The sequence below is a fragment of the Myotis myotis genome, unplaced genomic scaffold (assembly GCF_014108235.1).
Source record: "Myotis myotis isolate mMyoMyo1 unplaced genomic scaffold, mMyoMyo1.p scaffold_m19_p_2, whole genome shotgun sequence".
Classification (NCBI taxonomy): domain Eukaryota; kingdom Metazoa; phylum Chordata; class Mammalia; order Chiroptera; family Vespertilionidae; genus Myotis; species Myotis myotis.
Window position 1 is genome coordinate 156,759,497 of NW_023416324.1, and position 9,782 is coordinate 156,769,278.

Below are 9,782 nucleotides of genomic sequence, written 5' to 3' on the forward strand. Positions count from 1 at the left end.
ACCCTGCCTTGAGTGTGATGGGGGGGGGTGCCCCAACCCCCCAATCGGCCCTACCCTGAGCGTGACTGAGGGTGGCATCGCAACCTCCCAATCTGCCCTGTTCTGTGCATGACAGGGGGTGGCGCCCCAACTCCCCAATCGGCCCTGCTCTGAGCCCGACCAGGGGCTGCACCTAGGGATTGGGCCTGCCCTCTGCCACCCGGGAGCAGGCCTAAGCCAGCAGGTCGTTATCTCCCAAGGGGTCCCAGACTGCGAGAGGGCACAGGCCGGGCTGAGGGACCCCTCACCTCCCCCCCGAATGCACAAATTTTTGTGCACCAGGCCTCTAATACTGTATAATAAAAGGCTAATATGCAAATAGACTGAACAGCGGAACAACCGGCCGCTATGACACGCACTGACCAGCAGGGGGCAGAAGCCGGACTCACGGCTGGTGAACACAGTGGCCGTGGCAGGAGCCTCTCCCACCTCCATGGCAGTGATAAGGATGTCCAACTGCAAGGAGTGGGCCTAAGCCATCAGTTGGACATCCCCCGAGGGCTCCTAGACTGCAAGAGGGTGCAGGCAGGGTTGAGCCTCTGCCCCCTCCCAAGTGCATGAATTTCGTGAACTGGGTCTCTAGTATTATAATAACTCTGTATGGTGCCAGATGGGTACTGGAAATATTGAGGGAACCCCTCTGTAAAGTACGATTGTCTAACCACTATGCTGTATGCCTAAAACTAATGCAGAATAATATTGAATGTCAATTGTAATTGGAAAAAAAACCGAGGGCAATTCAATGTGTGATGCACAATAACTGGGTTAAATGTAAAGAGAGGTAGCAGTCTAGAAGAAAGGGTGGCATACAGGAAGGAAGATAGAAGAGCTAACAATTGATTCCAGGTGTAAGGGTTGAATTACTCAGGTAGGTAGAGGGAGAAGTGTTTTTAGTAATGAGAACAACAAAAGTGAGGCACAGAAGTGTGGAAATGCACGGCATGTTGAAGGACATCAGTTTTTTTCTTATTTAATTAAAATCAACAAATGTGCATCATATTCCAATACTCCTTTCTAAAGCCAAGAGGGTGGAAAATCGGTGGTAAAAGGAGAAGAACTGGAATGCCTGGAGAAGGAGAGGCCTCCCTGGAGCCCCTCTCGCAGCAATGGTTTAGATCCGTGATGTCATTGGAGTGGTGGAGTTGGGGGAATTTCCATATGCTGCTTGTATGCCTGCCTCCCACCCAACCACCCACTTTCTAACAGGCAGCAGCTGCTCCTCCCTCCGCCTTAGTCATGCACCCCTTGAGCTGCCAATGTCGTAGTCCCTGCCAGCTGTGAGAAAGGAAATCAGAAGCACAGGAACAGAGAAGTGACCAATGCTCTGCCCAAGATAGAATTTCAAAGCCGGTCATTTATCTCAGCAAGCCTGAAGCACAGGCTGGCCCCAACACGTTAAAGGGACAGGCAAACCCATTGGCTACTGTTCTCAGCCTGCGTTCCTTATCCATCCACACATGTGCCCATCTGAGCAGAGGGGACTAACATTTATCAAGCAATTATTGTTTCCTCATATCACCGCATACATTTTTTTTTTAAGTGGAAGAAACGGGTTCAGAGAAGCTAAGGAACTTGCCCAAGGCCACAGAGCTAGTATCTGAGCAGGACTGTGACTAAATTGTATGTTCCCTGTGCTGTGCCGCCTTGGTAGGTGCTTTTGGGAATTTATATGTGTTGCTACAGGAACATGCGATGCTGCTGGAGTGCACTGTGGGCTCAGAAACCCCACACGCTGTCTGCGAGGCAGGGACGTTGATGCATAGAGGATAGGACCCATGATGGGAATAGACAATGGAAAGTTGTATCTTGTTTTTAAACCCAGACTTGATGGAAGACAAAAGAAAAATTTGTGTCACAATGGTGTGTTCTTATAAGGAAATTCACAAGCATGCAGGCAGAAGCACAGTAGAAAATATTTGGGGGAGAATAACAAGAGAGAAACATTATTTGTTGAGTGGACTCAATTATCAATAAGCATTTATTTAGGGCAAAGGATGTGCTCCAAGAACAGGAGATAGAAATATGAGCAAGACAATTATCACCTTCAGGGAACTTTTGATCTGGTGAGGGCGGCTGACCTAGGAATAACCACAATCCAATAAAATAAGTACATTCGGGACTCAAAGGAAGCGCTGACAGGGGAGCAAAGATCGAAAGGAAGGTGACATTTAAGCTGGTCTAAAAAGATGAGTAGGTGTTCCCCAGCCAGGGTAAGGCATTCCAGGAAGGGAGAACAGAACGTGAAGTCAAGTCCAGAAGTAAAACAAAAACACAAGGCATTCTGGTAACAGAGAACAGCTTGCTGTAGGTGAATCAAAGGCAGGCAGGAGCTGCCAGCAGGGGCCAGAGGGTGAAGTCAGCGCAGTGCCTTGCTAGGTGGGGTCGTGAACCAGTGAGCTGCGAACTGTTACTGGTCCATGATGAGATGAGAACAGAAATTAATAGTACTTAGGCATTTTTATAGCAATTTGACAGAGAAACTTGTGGCCTTTGAGTTTAATAAAAACGTGGGGCCCATGTAGTGTGTCTTTTTTTTAAAATTTCACTTTCCTAATATCAGTCTGTGAATTGAAACCATCAAAGCTGATTCCTCACCACACAGAATTTGAGATACACTGCGCTTGAGATTAATGCTTTCCTAATATAGATATTAAAATAGAACAGAGGCTTTGGACACATACTGCCAAGTTGGTCTTAGGCAGACACTACTTGTTGCCTTTCCTATAGCAACCTTAATTTCCTTAATTTATGGAAGTCTGATTTTGCTCTGGCAATATGTTAAGGAAGGTGGGCTTCTCCCCCAGTTGCCAGGGCCTGAAATAAGACTGGTCAAAGCCAAGCATGAGATCCCTTTCTCCTGGATGGCAACAGGTTTAAGGGGAGGCATGTGACCAGTGAGAGATGAGGAAGTGCATGGGGGAGCTTCTGGGAAAAAGCAGGCTCCTTGGCAGACAGTAAGGAGGCCTACCTCTCATCCTGGCTTGAAGACAGTTATGTGATGATGTAATGCTTGAAGTCACCATAGCCATGAGATATGATATGCTTAAGGATGAGAAGAGTAAAGAACAGAAAAACAGACAGGCCTCTATTCTTGAAAGTGAGCCATTGTCTCAAACCTGGAATGTGCAACCTCCAGACGTCCAGATGCAGCTGGTAGTCTGGTGCTTGCAGTTGAATGTCTCCAGATTCAGAGCCCCTTGAGGATTTCTATAAGGACTGCTCTTCAGAGAACAGTTCTCTGGACAGGATTATCTTCTTATATGAAAACTGAGCATCAGACTACTAATGTTCTATCAATGTTTCTCTCAAAACTTTATGAGGAATTGCTCCTCTAAACTCAATTTGACCTTTCAGGATAACTTGGTTGTTAAGAAAACAAGATGGTTTAGTGGAAAATTGGACACCTACTCACTATCCATTTATCTCTTCTTCCTTTTAACAGAATTCCAGTTTTGTCCTGATATCTAAATTACACATAGATCCAAGAGAGGGAGTGGGGGTTCTGTTTAAGCCAATCAGCATAAGGCATTCTGCTGACAACTATTATCTATACCAGGGGTGGGCAAACTTTTTGACTTGAGGGCCACAATGGGTTCTTAAACTGGACCGGAGGGCCGGAACAAAAGTATGGATGGAGTGTTTGTGTGAACTAATATAAATTCAAAGTAAACATCATTACATAAAAGGGTATGGTCTTTTTTTTTTTTTTTTGAGTTTTATTCATTTCAAACGGGCCGTAGTTTGCCCACAGCTGATCTATACTAATAAAAGCCCAGGTGACCGTCGCACCCTCATGTCATCACAAGATGGCCACCACAAGATGGCTGGCAGGAGAGGGCAGTTGGGGGCGATCAGGCCAGCAGAGGAGGGCAGTTGGGAGTGATCGAGCCGGCAGGGGAGCAGTTAGGTGTCAATCAGGCCAGCAGGGGAGCAGTTAGGGGGTGATCAGGCCAGGAGGCAGAAGCAGTTAGGGTCAATCAGGCAGGCAGGCAGGCGAGTGGTTAGGAGCCAGCAGTCCCGGATTGTGAGAGGGATGTCTGACTGCTGGTTTAGGCCCGATCCCGCAGTCAGACATCACCCCAGGGGTCCCAGATTAGAGAGGGTGCAGGCTGGGCTGAGGGACACCCCTCCAGTGCACGAATTTCTTGCACTGAGCGTCTAGTTGGTTCATAAAAATATAAACCTAATTTGGCTCAATCAGACTTAAAGGGCACGCATGCCTTAGGAATGGTTTCTCTCTTCTGCAAGGCTTTAACAATAAAATATATGATTGGCTTCATCAGTACTAAAAAGGAGAGGTCTGAGATAAAAAATAACTTGTCCTAGAAGGTATCATTGAGCCTCTATTATTGCATGCAGAACTTGCAATGGGCTTCCAGCTATGAGTTTTCCTTTATCACCTAGCAGTTTTTTTGTAATATATTTAAAATATTTTTATTGATTTCAGAGAGAAAGGAAGAGGGAGAAATAGAAACATCATTGATGAGAGAGAATCATTGATTGGCTGCTTTCTGCATGCCCCACACTGGGGATAGAGCTTGCAACCGGGCATGTGCCCTGAGAATCAAACTGTGACCTCTGGTTCATCGGTCGATGCTCAACCAGATGGGCACACCTACCAGTTTTTAATAGCTAAAGAAACACTGGTATAGTCTCACATGCAGAAATTCTTTTAAGGAAAGGATCTTGGAACATTCATTATAGCACTGAGTATTCAACTTCATATTTCTATTGCTTATATACATACTAGAGGCCCGGTGCATGAAATTCGTGCTTTGGGGGTGGGGTGGGGGTGGGGGGCTCAACCTGGTCTGTGCCCTCACAGTCTGGGAACCCTCGGGGGATGTCCTTCTGCTGCGGAGGCGGGAGAGGCCAGCTATAAGCCTGGTTTATGGCTGGCGGTGCTTTCCCTGTGGGAGTGCACTGACCACCAGGGGACAGCTCCTGTGTTGAGCGGGATTGGGTTAAAACCAGCTCTCCAACATCCCCCAAGGGGTCCTGGATTGAGAGATGGTGCAGGTCAGGCTGAGGGACCCTACTGGTGCACGATCAGGGTCTGGGAGGGATGTGGGAGGTTGGCCAGCCGGGGAGGGACCACAGGAGGGCTCCAGGGCATGTCCGGCCCTTCTCACTCAGTCCCGATTGGCTGGACCCCAGCAGCAAGCTAACTACCGGTTGGAGCGTCTGCCCTCTGGTGGTCAGTGCACATCATAGCGAGCAGTTGAGCAGCCTTAGTGTATCATTAGCATATTACGCTTTGACTGGTTGAATAGACTGGACACTTAACATATTAGGCTTTTATTATATAGGACTAGAGGCCTGTTGCATGAAGAGATTCGTGCAATAGGCCTTCCCTTCCCTTGGCTGCTGGCACCAGTTTTCCTCTGGCATCCGGGACCCAGGCCTTCGCTCTGGCTGGGCTCTGGCCAGACCCCCCCCCCCCCCCCCCACCCCCGCATCCGTCAGGCTTAGCTGCTCCGCTGATCCTGGGGCCGTGAGGCCTCACTGCTCGGCAGACTTCGGGTACGTTTGGCTTCGCTCCACCGCTTGGAGCCTAGTATGCAAATTAACCGCCATCTTTGTTGGCAGTTAATTTGCATATCGCCCTGATTAGCCAATGGGAAGCGTAGCGAAGGTACAGTCAATTAGCCTTTTTGTCTTTTATTAGATAGGATACCCACTAGACTATAAGCTCTTTGAGAGCAGATCCATATCTTACTAAGCTTTATTCACTACTTAGCACATAGTTGGCATAATGTATGTCCTCAGTAAAAATAACCTCTCATCTCATTGAGGACAAGATATACGTGATTCACACATGAATACTCAACACCTTGGACAGCTCCTTGCACATATTAGGCCTTCACAAAATAGGTACAGAATGAATGTATAACTATGACTATGTTTACATTAGATACCTGGTACAGGAAACAACTTGGGCCTCAACTCTCAAGACCAAGATACATCTCTAGGTCACCAGATATTTGACCAGAGCAATTTCCTAAACCTCTCATTTTAAATGTAAAATCAGGGTTATAGTTTCTCATCACCCTCACATCAGACCTGTGGAAGGTGTAGTTACCCTAAGGTAGGCTTTGCCTAGGGACATGGTCCTGCTCTCATCAATCCTTCATGTCAAACAGTTCAAAGTTAGATAAAGAGAACTAATTAGAGAATAGTTGAATATGTCTTTTTTAAGAATTTGGGAATTATTGTGAATAGCAGGGGCTTGGCAAAGGTACATCAGAATGTGGTAGTCACCTACTAGAAAGCTATTCTTCATTTTTCAAATTACTGTGGTGACATCTCTTAGTAGAATGCTGCCCATAATCTTTGGGAAGACTTAAGCACTAGGGAAGACTTCAACACTAGGTCTTGTAAAATGTGTTTTTAACTACGGCAGATGTCAAGAAGGGTGCTTTAGTTCAGCAGTCGCCAACCAGTGGTCCACGCACCACTGGTGGTTGGTCCATGAGGTCCAAAAGGTTGGCAATTGCTGCTTTAGCTCCTTTACGAATCAGGTGAGCATATCTAACTGGCAAAGGTTGAAAAATATTAACCTTGCTAAGAGTTTTAGGAAATAGGCATCCTCAGATACTAAGTTACAAGTGGATACCCCCTTTCTAGAGATCAGGCAGGCAGTACTCAAAGCCTTGAAAATTTACACAGCCTCTGGCCCCTATTTGGCTAAGTGATTAGAAGATATCTGTAAAGACTTTCCTATGAAACTTCCATTGCAGTGTTATTATGGAGTAGTAAAAAAAAAATAAAGAGAAGAATGCCAAGGTCACCAAAACGTGGTCCTGTTGTAGGCTGGTGGGATTTCAGGTGATTTCTTCCTGTTTCCATAAAAACCAACCAACAAAATACCTCCCACCTCCTCCCTCCCCCCCAAATCAGAAATAATTTAGGTATTTGGTATATATCCTATTCAAGACTAAGACCCAATTCCTAGAATGGTATCTGACATACAGCAGGCAATGTATAAAACAGCGGTTTTCAACCTGTGGGTTACGACCCCTTTGGGGATCGAATGACCCTTTCATAGGGGTTGCCTAAGACCATTGGAAAACATATATATAATTATATATTGTTTTTGTGATTAATCACTATGCTTTAATTATGTTCAATTTGTAACAATGAAATTGGGGGTCACCACAACATGAGAAACTGTATTAAAGGGTCGCGGCATTAGGAAGGTTAAGAACCACTGGTATAAAGCATTTGTTTAATGAATAAATGTGCAAACAATAGGAAATTGGTTAAATAAGCCACAGAATGGATTTACACATAGCCAACACAAATCATATTGTAAAACTACTCACGGATGGTAAAATGTATGAAGGGAAAAAGGCAATTACTATTATCATCTCATTAAAAATATGTACCTTAGAAAAATGATTTTTTTTTGTTTTAAAAAATATATAAACACATAGAAACAGCATACATCAAAAATAAACACTGGGTGATGTTAATTTCTGTAGTCCCGGGACATATTCAAGCAGCCTGGACAATCACCTGCCAGGGATCCGTCCTGGGTGAAAAGTTGGCTCATATGTTTTAGGAGTCCAAGATTCTCTTCTTCAATGCTCTAAAAACTTTAAAGTGCTTACTGAAATAAAAGTATTTATTCAAATAGTCAAGTGAAAATCTGAACACAGAATCAGAGAATGACAGTAACACTAAATGTTCAATACTCTGCCAAATGTTTTATATATGCTATTTTAATTAGTACTCACCATCTTGCAAATTAGGCATTACTACTGTCCCTGTTACTTTCTTTTTTTCTTTCAGATGAGAAAAACAGACCCAAAGTTATAACTTGCTTGAGGTCACACAGGCAGCTATTGAACCTAAGGCTGTCACACTTCAAAGCCATGCTCTCAATCAACAGGAATGAATCCTAAGGAATAATTTAATTCAGCTGCTTTATTTTATAAAACAGGCAATTTTCCCATCATACAATGACATATAAACAGTACATATTCTCTTATGTTCCTCAGTCTCTTTTGAGTTGAAACTCCATTTACTTAAAAGGCAGACTATGACCATTGCTTCATTTGCCCTTAAGCAACTAACAAGAGAACAGGGTTGCTATAGTGAGTGAACACACTGTTTTATTCCAGGTCACTACAGCATAGCACAGAGCTATTTCCTTAGCACTGTATTTGTACTAACTCAGCCTCTGGCCTGGGCTCCAATTAATGAGACAACACTCTCTGGTCCCTAGGCATTAAACTTATGATTCTAGACCAGGGGTGGGCAAACTTTTTGACTCGAGGGCCACAATGGGTTCTTAAACTGGACCGGAGGGCTGGAACAAAAGCATGGATGGAGTGTTTGTGTGAACTAATATAAATTCAAAGTAAACATCATTACATAAAAGGGTACGGTCTTTTTTTTCAATAGTTTTATTCATTTCAAACGGGCTGGATCCGGCCAGCGGGCCGTAGTTTGCCCACGGCTTTCCTAGTCTATCTTAAAATGCAACTAGTGCCTGGCTGGTGTGGTGGTGGTTGATCATCAACCTATGAAGCAAGAGGTCACAGTTTGATTCCTGATTAAGGCACATGCCCAAATTGCAGGCTTGATCCCCAGTAGAGGGCATGTAGGAGGTAGCCAATCAATGACTCTCTTATTGATGTTTCTAGCTCTCTCTCCCTCTCCCTTCTCTCTGAAATCAATAAAAATATCTTAATAACCATACATAGATTATGTCAAGCTGCCAGAGGCCGAAGCATAACAAACATTTGCATGAAAGTGCAAAGACGACATTGGAAGACCAATGGACCTTGATCCCAACAGGGCTGGAATCAACACAAGATTGCTGCTGCTGTGACTGCCATGGCTCGAGGTGATTTCCTGACCTGATAATCCTTACATTGCTTACCAAACTTTACCTTTGACCTGCCTGTATGTATTGCTAAAGGGCAAATGTGTTTTCAAAGTGAATAAAAGTGGGCAGGACCCAGACTCAGTGTTCCTCTTCATGCAAGAGGTTTCCACCGGGGCCCCCAATGCCTTCAAAATTCATATTTCTTGTATAGTGTACTCATTGTGTCGTCAGCCCTCCTGCAAGTCATCCTGAACTCGCCATGAAGGTTGCGGCATCAAGCAATTGAGATCTTTCAAGCCAAGGCATCCTAATGTGCTCCAAAACTTAAACAAATTACTTTCCCAAAAGAGAGAATAATGGACAACAATATGAATTTAAAATACTAAGACTGGTGTTAGCCAGCATGCTCAGTGGTGAGAGCATAGAGCATTGAGCATCGACTGAAGGATCGCAGGTTTGATTCTGATCAAGGGCATGTACCTCAGTTGAAGGGTTGATCTTTGGCCCATTGGGGCGCATACAGGAGGCAACCAATCAATGTGTCTCTCACACTGAGGTTTCTCTGTCTCTATCCCTCCCTTCCACTTGCTCTAAAAAATCAATGGAATATCCTTCGATGATTAACAAAAATAAATAAATAAATAAATAAATAAATAAATAAATAAATAAATAAATAAATAAAATATCTAGACTGAAGGCTTGTCTAGTTCTTGCCTTTAAGAAAGTTAAAAATAAAAAACAGAACCTTAAGTGATATGATAATGGCTACCATCCTCATTCCAAATTGGTAAAAGGTTATTTTTTACTTCCATGTACTGATTTTGAATATTTCATTAGATGACATCAGTATTTGCTTTCTCCTTACAACAAATACCCAAGAGTTCCCAGAATGACACAATGTAAGAAA